We start from the raw sequence: 14508 nt of genomic DNA, 5'->3' as shown, positions 1-14508 counted from the left end.
CTAATTGCAGCACCAGGAATGTTGTATACCTTGCCCACTGTCAGTGTTGCTTTCACTTTTATGTGTGCAAAACCAACAGATCTCTAAAGGAAAGAATCGGGGATCATTTGTATTGCATTCGTAAAAAGCACAACTTCAGTGCTTTAGCGAAGCATGTGTTGAGTACAGATCCAACACACACCTTTGTATTTCAGGTTCTTCATGAAGTACATCCCACCTTATAAGGAGGGGACATAGTGAATTGTACAGAACTGATAGAATTAGAATGGATTTTGAGACTTGGGGCTCATCAAAATATTGGGCTGAATGATATGATTCCCCTCAGACCCCTGTTGAAATTGAAGAATTTGAAGTAGTCTGCTTGAACTGCTTATGTGCTTTGTAAAAAAAAAAATATTTTTGTTTTTATTAACATATATGTGTTTATATATATTTTGTTACATATATTTTTTATATATATATTTACACATGGTGCAGATAGATGTCATGAATTATATATTAATGGATGAATCATTTAATTATTTTATGCTTATTTTTATTTTTTATATTTTTGTGTAGTGTGGATGATCTGTATTTATTATTCAATTAAGTAGCTGATGATGAAATGTGCTGTGATAAGTTGATGGAATGTATATAAGTGCAGTTGAGAAGTTGTTGAACTGTCTGATGAAGTGGCTTTTGTGCTGTGAAAGCGCTTACGTGTTTTTTTCATTAAAGCTGGTTGTTTATCCTTGAAGTGTTGAGTATTTTTACTTGATACCTTCTGCCATCCACAGAGTTGTTTTTGGTCTACATATATAAATAAATATACATATATATATATATATATATATATATATATATATATATATATATATATGTATAAATAAATGTGTGTATGTACATGTATACATACATCTACATATGTGTATATATTTATATATATATATATATATATATATATATATATATATATATATATATATATATATCCTTGTTATCTGTAATCATGAGTGTTGTATATACCTTCCCAGATGTATCCCACCATATTTATCTATGTGTACATTTAGATATAATAACATACTGATTCAACACTATTTTCACTAAAAAGTACTTTACAATTGTAGAAGTCAAAGCAGTTGTTCACTACTATTCAGTATGTGTACTGACAGATATACTTGAAAAAACAACAAGCATACTCACAGCTGTGATGGCTTAGTGGTTAACTTCCGTGACTATAGTTTATAGGGTCCTGGGTTCGAGCCTGGCAAGGGATGTTTATTTTGTTGCTAGGCAGAGCAACTACTGTTGGATACAGAGTGGTTAAGGCAGTTTTGAGCAGCTTTAAGTGGGTTTGCACAGGTTTGCATGACGGTAAGTAATGCTAACATACGGTTAAATGAAAAGGCGCTTACACCATGTCAGCTTCGCTTACCACTGTGCAAATCTGCTTAGCAGTTACATTTAAGCAGTGCTTAATCCTGCTAAGCATAGCTTAGTCTTGGTAACTAGTGACCACATTCCAGAGTGTGAAAATGGCAGGGTAATGACATCTTTAATAAGTGTATTTAATTCCATGTACATAACATGCTTCTATGTGCTGTCATTACAGTAGCAAGGGGTGTGAATATACTGTATGGGACAGCCGAGTAGATATGGCTAGTACAACAATATTTTCTCTTTGTATGTGTTTCAAACATGGGTAGTATCCCAGGTTATATGCAGTCACACTTGCATGTATTGTATCATTAGTTTACTACTGTTAACAGTACTTTCCCAAGTAAGAGTAGATTGCAGATTGTAGTACTGGAACCATAGACCCCTGCATGCAAAGCTGGACTCTGAGTACTGATTATCATATTTTTGGTGTGTGAGCTGTGTGTTGTTAAGCATTTGCTATTGGATATTGATCTGATATGTGGATATTAAGTGTAGACTACTATGTGTATAGGACATGTCATCGAGGGCTGCTGTCATGTAGTAATGGCATACCTATCAGTGTCAGACGTCTAGCTGTCAAAATATTTATTCTAATGCATAACCTGTTGGCTAGCTGATTTCTGTCTGTCCTCTGTACAGATGTGCAGATGTCAGGTATCCATTTTGGCTACTTACAGGCAATCTATGCTTGACTGACACTGACATGTCTGCCCAGCTGTGTTATGAATGCCATAGCTAGGAAACCCCACCCTGTATGCACCACATGCCATGGATACTACGACTAGACTACCACAGTCAACAGAACATGCTTGGGTGCAGGTCTCCAACCCAGATACTGGCCATGTTATGTAATATATGTTGCATAGATGTCAATTGGAGCATCCCACTGGCCCTCTGCAAGAAATAACCAGATGATTGGATGTTGCATTTAACTGTCACCCTGGGGATCACTCAAGTGGCATCAGTTGATAGATGTCCTGCAGACAAATGTCAGGTGGCATGATACCACTGTACCCACATTCTCTACTCTTCTCATCTCTCCATGGGGAGTATCCTGGTACACACCTAGGAACACCTGCACCTATGGACCCCAGTACTGACAAATATGTCAGTGTGCATTACTGAGAATAACAGTGTCTGTGTGTTTGTAAACTTGTAGTTGATATTACCCTGAGGGCCTTCTCGCCCACTACACCCCCCCCCATTGTCATAGTTCAAAATGGCCGTTGCTGTAATGGACATTAAATGTACCTTGTTACACTCTTCACCCTATGGGCTATCTGGAGCTTGCAGTACCAGCACAACACTGTTGTACAAATGGGCAGATAGGCATGGGTTACCCTCTGAGTCCTGGCAAATGTGTGTATGTGTGCAAGTGTGTGTATTTGCAGGATACAGCATTCTGAGGCCACATTCTCCGAATACAATGCACCTTGCCATACATTATAAGGGATAGTGATGTTGCTGACATTAGGAGAGGCATGACAAACCCTCACCCTGCTATCCCTGTGGCATGTGCAATAGATGCATATCCCTGTAGTAGCACTCTTGAGATAGACAAGGGGTTGTATTACAGTCCTGGTCAATGTGTGATTGTGGGTATGTCAGAGTATTATCATGGGTTTCAGTGAGTACAATATCCAATGTGGGGTGTGGGTGCTGGGTATATGGTCTTTACATCATGGTACCCCCAGTACATGTCCCAAGGTCCACTGTATGGGGACCACTGTCACCATCAGCCATGCAGGTAACTGATTACACTATCCAGCCCAATGATGCATGTGATGTGTGACACTTATCTGTAACAGAATGGACACATTAACAAGGTAGTTAGCACCAATAAACCTAGGTCTCTCAGATGTGTGTATGACTGTTATGTGTTTGTCAATGTGTATATGATAGTATGTCACACTGTGTATTGTTCATAACAACCAGTACATCCCCCATTTCCATACTGTACAAGGCCTTGAGTTCTTCACTTAACAAGAAACGCGGGACACACCTCATCCTAAAAGCTGTGTGGTGTGTGCAATTAAAGCCAAACACATTAGTAGCAATAAGTACCTAGGTAGGGGTTCTACTCTCAGTGTTGCTAAGTAAGTGTGTGTGTATGTGAAGGGATCTACTTCAGTTTGCAGAAAATACATGTCCCAGGAGGTCATCTGTCCGAGAACTGACTGGCAAATGCTAACATTTCGAAGGAATCATATTGTGGAAATTCATTCCATCAAAACTAGTAGTAGATGTGTAAATGCCCTCTTCCCCACTGTACAGCTGTACAGTGATACTGGAGTTGGTATATATAGTTGGGTGTAAATGTTGTGGGCACAGCCACCCTCATTGGGGCTATTGTTGTGTGTGCCCCCCCCCCGCCCCGCTTAGACTGCTGTAATACTGTACAGTTTATGTTAACATGTTAAGTAGTTGTCAACCACACTATGTGCGGTTTTATGCCACCCCACACCCTCCAAAGTGGAGGGCTGTGCCACCCACACCAGCATACCTATGTTTACCAACTCCAGGAATGTACTACATTGTGGAAGAGGACATATACCCTGCCAGTACCATCATCAATGACATTAAACTAACAGACTGATTATTTAGTTATGTGATGTTTTGCCTATTTTGTCTTGGTGGAATTACATAGGCTAAAATGGGTTCACTGCAAAATTAAGTACATTCATGTGTACAGTATTCTCTGTGTATTGCATCAACACACTGTGTGTGTGTGTGTGTGTGTGTGTGTGTGTGTGTGTGTGTGTGTGTGTGTGTGTTATACACAAACATGTGGTGTGTGCTACTCAGTGCACTTACCACTGTCCACTGTAAAAGGGCTGTTGACATCAGCCACCATGCACTCACCTGTATACACCCCTCAGACCTATCAGCCATGTGGCACATGCAGTAACTGTTATACAGACCTGTTACTCGTGTTCAGCTGTACCCAGGATATCACACAGTCAATGTGTCACCATAGTGCCATACCTCTTGTAGGAAACAACATCAGACCAACATCCTGCTGACACATAGACACCTACAATGCAAACTGAATACATTATGGAGACTACAATCAGTCAGTGTTAATAACAGCTATAATGGATCATGGCTGGACGGCTATACATCTTGACATGTAAGCATTAAACTTTCCAGCTGAAAACATGTTACACAGCATTACATTGCCAAGCCTTAGTACAATCACCCTGTGCATGAAAACCATATTATCCTGTCCCTGCATTGATGGTGTGGATGACAGGGAAGTGGCACAGGTATCATCATATGCACAGGGCATGTTGTGGGTTTGCCAGAGACCTAGGCTGAGCCATTTGGTTGACTACATGTGTAGTGTTAGGAAGTTTCCTTATTAATTGGACTGTGCAGATGTGGTGTGTCTAGGTATGGAGGTGCCCTAGCTGTGTTGGTGGTGTGTGTGTGTGTGTGTGTGTGTGTGTGTGTGTGTGTGTGTGTGTGTGTGTGTGTGCGTGTGTATGTATGCACACAGTTCTGCCATGTGGCTGCCCTATACAGGGGTTTGTTGGACAGCTGCAGACCGTACATGGCAGGGTGTGCAGTTCACCGTCTCTGGCCATGGACACAAGAACTGTGCCGGCCAGGGGTTCCTAGGGTGCTACAGGTATAAGCCCAGATATGGTACTCTCCCCTGATGATAGCAAATGTCCGCTGGATCCGGGTCCCTGTTGAGGCTGGCCAGGACCATGTGCACATGGACAGCTGTGTTGTGGTGTGGACAGCATTCCCCTGCAGTGCTGGTGCTGGTACTGCCACTACGGGAGCAGCTGTGACTTGTTGCACATCCACATAGACATCCACCTGTTGGTGTTGCTGACCTATGTCCATGTGGCTGTTGCCCTAATGCCACCATATGCTCTAACACAGACATTGCATGGTCGAGGACTCCCACCATCTCACCCAACTGTCTATCCAGGACCTCTGCAAAATAACGGTGGGCACCTGCAAGATCACGGATGTTGTCAAGTACAGTAGAATGAGTAGCCCTCTGGAACCTCAGACTCTGTCTGGTATAATGTTCCATTTGTGCCTGTGCCACCATAATGGCCCAAAACATGTGTCTGGTGACACCTGCTGTGGCACTTCTGCCAGGGGCATAATGGTCATCAGCCCTCCTATGTGCACCCCTGTACATCTGCCTGTGTGGTACCTCGCCAGTCATCTGGCTATGGCTGCTCTGTACAGACTCACTTGCCATAGTCAACACACTGTCCTGCCCCATGCCAACACCCACTAACTGTCCCTCATCTATGGCCACTGATGATGGGGTATGTATAGACATTGTGACTGTGTGCAGGGATGGGGTGGATAAAAGTGGGATGTCAACTGATGGAACAGCTTCAGCCCCTGACAACCCTGCCTGTGCCCCACCATACCTATCATCATTGTCAGAGTCTGCATGGACACTAACATCAGTTTGCCTGCAGGAGGGACCCTGACCCACCTCACCACCTGTGAGGGAAAAGCAAAAAATGTAATGTAAGACCTGTACGTCATTGCTTACCTCTACACTCTCTCTCTCACACACACACACACACACACACACACACACACACACACACACTTACAGGTGAAGTGGCACAAAGATATTATCAAGACCTCTCATTACCCAACAGTCAACATGCATGACATATGGCACTCAACAGCATGCACTGCAGCTGTACGCAATCCCTGTTACCAACATTATACATCTATGTGATGCATGAGTTGTGTTAGTAGGTGATGCCCCTTCCCCTGGAACACACTGAACCCATGTACACAGTATTGCTGTGCACCTGTTCAGCACCCTGGCATGTACTGTGCACCATACCTCACTAGTGTACACACCATTGCTGAATGTGTATATGTATGGCAGTTATGTTTGCTCTGTTGCTCCCACCCTCTGTGTTTTTCTGACACATGCCTGGGATGATATGAGGACAGATGTCAATAGTGAATGCCTGACCTCTGTTTTGCAGATCTCATTATCAGCAGTGCATGTATGAGCAATAAAATCCGATTACACTGACAACCTTCAAAGCCTACTGTGGCTATGAGGAGTGTGCACACCCTTACTGACATGCCAGCCTCTTCCCTGATATGCAATGGGGCCACAATGCTACATATGTTAACATTACATGCACATGATATGTGACATATGACCTGTGCAATCAAATGCAGTATCAAACAAATGTGTTAGTTGTGTAGATGCTGACTGAGATGCATATAATATGTGGGTTGCATAAGTGTGCACACCCTTAACATGATGGTTTGTTGCAGCAGCTGTTAAGTGAACTACAGCAGTCAATATTCCTGGAAAGGGTATACTAGCATGGCCCATTTTCATTTGCCATTATTTGGTCACTCCGCCCTACAAATGTCCCGTAACTCTGCCAGATTGCAAGGTCAGCTCATGTGCACAGCCCTTGGAGGTCACACAGTGCCCTCACTATTGCTGTGGAGTCAGGGTGATGTCTGGCACAATTCATGACCTTGACTGTGTTTAGATACAGCCATTCTTAGTGAGCTTTGAATGTATGCTTCAGTTCACTGTTGTGTTTCAGGATGACACCCCTCCCCACCCTCAGCCATTTTGCAGATGCTTGGCAAATATGGGCCACACATGAGTGTCATTTTGCAGTGTTCCAAATTCAGAACAGCAAACATAAAGGTGCACACTAGCACCAGCAAGGTACAGATGGGGATGGTGGGCCTGAGGTGGAGTGAGGTGTTGCTTGTGTACCACATGTATCTTTATTAATACTGTCTGTAGGCTTCAGCCCTGGTCTCAATACACCATTACACATTGCAACACATGCCTTTGGGAGACTTGATGTTATGCATATGCTACCTGTAGAGAGCCCTGGATGATGTTTCCTGTGGAACAACTCTTCCATCTGATTACCCTAATCCATAGGCCACACTTATGCAGAGTCCAGGCAATTGTTGACACAGGTACTGCACAGACAGTACTTGCTAGACATCCCTGCAAGTCCCTCAGTGTTGCTGCATGTTTATGGGAAGCCTATATTACCAGTTTGCAACATGTGTTGTCATCTGTCTTGGATGGGCATCTGTTTATTTTCTACATTAATGTTGTCCCATACGTCATAATCACATCCAAGACTGTCTGCACTGTTTGCCATGGTATATGCAATGGTGAGGTAAGGCTATGTCTCCTACTCCTGAGTGCTAAGTTTTGGATATGGGATCCAGTCCATGGTTTGTAAGATGTGTGCAAGCCATGGCTGCCTCTGTTGCAGGTGATGGGCAAATGTCATGGACATACTTCTTGGACAGCAGACCATTACTTGGTGTGACATTGAGGCCCTGTACTTGAAAGAAGGTGCGTACTCAAGAAGAGTGAATGCTGTCAGTACCTCAAAAGCTGTGTCCACAATATATTTGGAGTGTGTGCACACATATGCTTCCAGTGTTTGTTAAGGTATGTATTCTCCATATTTGTTGTCCTACATTGGATTCCATATTACACATTCATTGCTCATGTTACAATCACATTACAGGTTGCAAAAGGTGTGGAATGTGCTATTATGATATGCCGTTGTGTAGATGTGTAACAGTTGCCATCATAGTAGTGATGTATACACTGTTCTAGCCACTGTATAAGGGTAAAGTTTCAGACATGTCCCTACTGTAGGCCATTTGTCCCACCATTATGTTCATCTCTGTCCACACATCTTGCACTGACAGGTTGTTAGGTATACTGCAGGACTCTTACATTCCCTTCAGATATGCCACCATGGTGACCACTGTGATGCAGTGCAGTTAACAGCAACAATAAGTGAACATGTACAGCATGCATTATGGGTAGGTGTGTTAAATGTGTGTATGGCAAATACCATGGCCATAACATGGCCGGTATATTGGCAAACCTGAACAAAAAAAATCCATACTCACCAGCTACAGGCTGCTGCCCCAGAGGTATACCAGAGGGACCTACATAGTTGTGTGAAAGACGTAATGTCAGTAGCCACACCTGTGTCATCAGTACATCAACAGTACAAACCCACGGTACTGGAGATTATGCACATCTTTTCATTACTACACTGCATCAACAGACTATGTTATTTGACATATGCATGGAGATACTTTACAGATGAAGATGGACAAGCAACAGTGGTCAACTAATGTGCCCTGCGGCCTTACCTGTATGCTCCTTGTCTATTGAGTGGGTAGCACCTACCTCCACAATGTTATTGTCAGGTTCCTGGCTTGGCTGGTGAGCGGGTGCCCCAAGGCTGGCGAGAAGGTCCTCAGCATGTGTCAGTGGGGGCTGGATGGCACAACCTCCACCTGTGGCAAACTGGTCCCTCCTAATTGCAGCAGCACGCTGATAGGTGTGGCTGATGAGATGAGTGCAGAGATGTCGCACCTGCTCATAACTGTGGTTATGCAGGCTGACATCTTTAACCCTGTGGATTAGCTCGTTCCACAGGGCAGTCCTCTCCTGCACATCATGGGCCATATGCCCAAAGACGGTTCTGTGGTGATGCACAAGGTAGTTGATTATTATTTCATTCTCCTGTGGAGTATAAGCAGGGAGACACTCTCTGGACATGGTACCTGGAAGACATAAACATGAAAAAAGGTCTGAGGACCTCATACTGCAAGGATATAATGGTAATTGACATCCCCCCTCCGATATCTGAACAATAATCGGAACACACAGATCAATGGGTATGTTTACACCAAACATAATGTTGGGACATATATCCTATTGTGGAAAAATATTGAAATGAGTTTATATTTATGTTCCATGTTGAAACACTATCATTGGTGGCCTGTTGCTAACAATGTAACCTGCATGCCATTGTAATGGCCACTGTGGTTCCATATATGCATGTGTTCTGTTTGCTATGCAACTGTTCCAAATCTGGTGTTTTGGGTTAAGGGAAATATATAAGCATTCTGTTATAACTAATCCTGGATTGTGTTGAGTATTACTACCCACATATGTTCTAAAACTGCAACACAATAGCATGCTTGGGAAGGCTGTTCCCAGCAAAACCACATCTCCCACCTCATCTGGCCATGGCACCAGGCCACAGCACATCTGGGACCCACCCCATGGCCACCTCATCTGCTGGTCCTGCACTACCTTCAGGTTGAACCACCTAAGGGGATGGTGCTCGTCCCTCCCCTGGGAGCGCGCACAGACAGGATCCTGTCACCAGAAGTCAGGTGCAGGGTCTGGTGCATAGGGAGCTCTGCAGAGAATTTGGGGATCTGCTACACCAGCTTGAGGTCTTCATGGCACAATTAAAGGGTCAGCCTTCCCCTCCTGCTCAGCCCCCAGCACAGCCACCCTCAGGGCCATGAAGGTGCAGTGGTGACTGCCCATGGGTGGGGACCTCAGTCCCAATGTTTCCATTTGGGGGGCTCATGGGCTTCCAATTTCCAAACATCCCTCCCCGTCCAAGGTGTTTACCTGCCACATGTGTCATATAGTGCCCTCGTATGCTCTCTTGTCTGTCTTCTGACCCACCCTAACTCTCCAAATATACCTACTATCCTTCCCCAACATCCTACTCTCACCTTAACAAAAAAGAGCAATCTGTTCCCAACATGAATTTCACACCATACATAACTGTCCATTTTGCAACCACTTAAAACTAACTGCTTACAGGTGCCTTAATCATTCTGTAACCAACAGTCCTTGTTCTGGCCAGCAAATAAATTATCAGCCCTTGCAAGTGTCTAACCCAGGACCCTGCAAACCATAACCTTTACCACAAAGCCATCCGAGCTGCAGATATGTGTGATGTTTTCTCAAACATATCATGCAGCTCAGTCATTCAACAGTAGGGAAAATGTATAAATACATATATATATATATATATATATATATGTATATGTATATACACACACACACACACACACACATATATATATATATATATATATATATGTGTGTGTGTGTGTGTGTGTGTGTGTGTGTGTGTGTGTGTGTGTGTGTGCATATCTATCTATATATATATATATATATATATATATATATATATATATATATATATATATATATGTGTGTGTGTGTGTGTGTGTGTGTGTGTGTGTGTGTGTGTGTGTGTGTGTGTGTGTGAGTAGTACTACTCTATGAACCTATGTGTGTGAGTGTGTGATTGTGCGTTTGTATATATGTAAACATACAAATCTATATATATATTAGCAAAGCATATAGAACAATATTCAGAACATGCATTTAAATTCTGGATACTTGATCAAGTGGACAGTAATCCAAGAGGGGGTCCAGTCACCTTATTAGAAAAGTTGGAATTGCTCTGGCAAATTTGTCTCAATTCTTATAACTTTCCAGGATTGAATGACATGTGTTCTATCACATGCTGTTTAAAACTGAAAAGCTTAATGAGATGAAATACTGTAGTAACAACATTATAGAAATGATGTTTTACTTATTAATTTTTTACTTGAAAATGTTTATAATGTAAGGTTAGATAAATGAGGAGACTCTTTACATTTTTACACAATTTTCATATATGATTTTCACCATATTGCTGCTGCGATAAATGTATTCATTTTCTTGTTAAATAAGGCAGTTTTAAAGAACAGGAAAATGCATATTATGTTCACAGAGCTATTTTAACTACTGTTCCTTTAAATTTTAAGATGGAGAGGCCAGCTGATTTTAATCATGGTTAAACATGACTATTTAAACTTGATTTTTGTAAATGTTAGTATCTGATGAAGTTCAAAGAAATATTTGGACGAAAAGCGCTTCATTAAACTTTGTGGAATCAGTCTTCAGTGAAGTTGCCAGCTGGTTTTGTTTAATTTCTCAGTTTTTTGTATCTTGGATTTTGGAGTTTTTAAATCTATATATGTATATGTGTATATGTATATGTGTATATATATATATATATATATATATATATATATATATATATATAGATATATATATAGATATATATATATATGGATCTAGGACACTTGCTCGAAAAAGCAAGTGTCCGAATCCATATATACCGATCACAGCTTAACGAAAGCGCTTTAATCAAAAAAGCGTGTCTGTTAAACTGTGAAAAAAAAAAAAAAACGAAACCACTAATTAAATGTTTTTGACCTGCACCCCCCCACCCCACACTTAAATATTCTCACTGCAAAGTTGCACTACAGTGGAGTAAAGGAATATTCCCTTACTCACACTGCAGTGCGACCGGCACACCACTCACACATACCTGAAATTGCTGCTTCGATGAACAGCAATTTCGGGTATGTGTGAGCGCGAATTTGACTTTCAGTGAAAGATAAATTCGAGCAAGTGTCCAGGTTCCATATATATATTTATATATATATATATATATATATATATATATATATATATATATGTATTTTCTTCTTCTTTCGGCTGCTCCCGTTAGGGGTTGCCACAGCGGATCATCTGTTTCCATTTCTTCTTGTCCTCTGCATCTTGCTCTTTCACACCAACCACCTGCATGTCCTCTCTCACCACATCCATAAATCTTATCTTAGGCCTATCACCTGGCAGCTTCATCCTTAGCATCTTTTTCCCAATATACTCTGCATCCCTCCTCAGCACATGTCCAAACCAACATAATCTTGCCTCTCTGGCTTTGTCTCCAAACCTTCCAACCTGGGCTGACCCTCTAATATACTTGTTCCTAATCCTGTCCACCCTTGTCACACCCAGTGCAAATCTTAACACCTTTAACTCTGCCACATCCAGCTCTGACTCCTGCCTTTTTGTCAATGCCACTGTCTCCAACCCATATAACATAGCTGGTCTCACTACCCTCTTGTAGACCTTCCCTTTCACTCTTACTGGTACTTGTCTGCCACAAATCACTCCTGACTGTCTTCTCCACCCACTCCATCCTGCCTGTGCTCTCTTCTTCACCTCTCTTCCACACTCACCATTACTCTGAACTGTTGAACTCAAGTATTTAAACTCATTCTTCACCACTTCTACTCCCTGCATCCTCACCATTCCTCTATCCTCCCTCTCATTCACACCCACATACTCTGTCTTAGTTCTGCTGAACTTCATTCCTCTTCTCTTTAGAGGATATCTCCACCTCTCCAGGGTCTCCTCCACCAGTTCCCTACTCTCACTACAGATCACAATGTCATCTACAAACATCATAGTCCACGGGGACTCTCTGATCTCGTCTGTCAACCTATCCATCACCATTGCAAATAAGAAAGGACTCAGAGCTGATCCTTGATGTAATCCCACCTCCACCTTAATCATATCCGTTACTCCCACCGCAGACCTCACTGCTATCACAATACCCTCGTACATATCCTGTACCACTCTTACATACTTCTCTGACACTCCCAACTTCCTCATACAATACCACGACTCCTCTCTAGGCACCCTGTCATATGCTTTCTCTAAGTCCACAAAGACACAATGCAACGCCTTCTGACCTTCTCTGTACTTCTCCATCAACACGCTCAGAGCAAATATCGCATCTGTAGTGCTCTTTCCTAGAATGAAACCATACTGCTGATCACTAATCATCACCTCCCTTCTTAACCTAGCTTCCACTACTCTTTCCCATAACTTCATGCTGTGACTGATCAATTTAATTCCTCTGTAGTTACTACAGCTCTGCACATCACCCTTATTCTTAAAAATTGGTACCAAAACACTTTTTCTCCATTCCTCAGGCATCATCTCACTTTCCAAGATTTCATTAAACAATCTAGTTAAAAGCTCCACTGCCATTTCAGCTAAATACCTCCATGCTTCCACAGGTATGTCATCTGGACCAACAGCCTTTCCATTCTTCATCCTCTTCATAGCTATCCTTACTTCCTCCTTGCTAATCCACTGCACTTCATGATTTACTATCCACACATCATCCAACCTTCTCTCCCTCTCATTCTCTTCATTCATGAGCCCCTCAAAGTACTCTTTCCATCTGCTCAACACACTCTCCTCACTTGTGAGTAAGTTTCCCTCATTATCCTTTATCACCCTTACCTGCTGCACATCTTTACTAGCTCGGTTCCTCTGTCTAGCCAATCAGTACAGGTCCTTTTCTCCCTCCTTAGTGTCCATCCTTTCATAGAACTCTTCATATGCCTTATCCTTAGCCTTTACCACCTCTCTTTGCCATGCACCTCATCTCCTTATACTCCTGTCAACTTTCATCTCTCTGACAATCCCACTTCTTCTTCGCCAACCTCTTTCTCTGTATACTCTCCTGTACTTCCTCATTCCACCAGCATGTCTCCTTGTCCTCCTTCCTCTTTCCAGATGTCACACCAAGCACCTTTCTAGCCATCTCCTTACTAGCTCTGCTGTAGTTACCCAGCTATTCAGTAACTCTTCACTGCCACCCAGTGTCTGTCTTAACTCTTCCCTGAACTCCACCTCACAATTACCCTTTTTCAGTTTCCACCATTTGATCCTTCGTGCTGCCCTCTCACTCCTCCTCCTCTTCTTGATCACCAATGTCATCCTACAAACCACCATCCTATGCTGCCTAACTACACTTTCCTCTGCCACCACTTTAAAGTCTCCACTGTCCTTCAGACTAGCCCTTCTACATAAGATATATTCCACCTGTGTTTATCTTCCTCCATTCTTGAATGTCACCCTATGCTCCTCCCTCTTGTTAAAATACATATTCACCAGAGCCATGTCCATCCTTTTTGCAAAATCCACTAGTGTCTGACCTTCTGCATTCCTTTGCTTAACACCATACCTACACATCACTTCCTCATCCCCTCTGTTCCCTTCACCAACATGCCCATTGAAATCTGCTCCAATCACCACTCTCTCACCCTTGGGTACAGTCATCACCACTTCATCCAACTCACTATAAAATTTTTCTTTCTCATCCATCGCACAACCAACTTGTGGAGCATATGCACTAACAACATTCATCATTACACCATAAATTTCCAGCTTCATAACCATCACTCTATCCAACACTCTTTTCATCTCCAAAACACTCTTACCATACTGTTCCTTCAGAATAACTCCTATGCCATTTCTCTTCCCATCCACACCATGATAAAACAAATTGAACCTGCCTCCGATACACCTAGCCTTGCTCCCCTTCCATCTGGTCT

The sequence above is a fragment of the Protopterus annectens genome, chromosome 1.part1 (assembly GCF_019279795.1).
Source record: "Protopterus annectens isolate FY-2018-M chromosome 1.part1, PAN1.0, whole genome shotgun sequence".
Taxonomy (NCBI): Eukaryota; Metazoa; Chordata; order Ceratodontiformes; family Protopteridae; genus Protopterus; species Protopterus annectens.
This window is presented reverse-complemented; position numbering follows the sequence as displayed.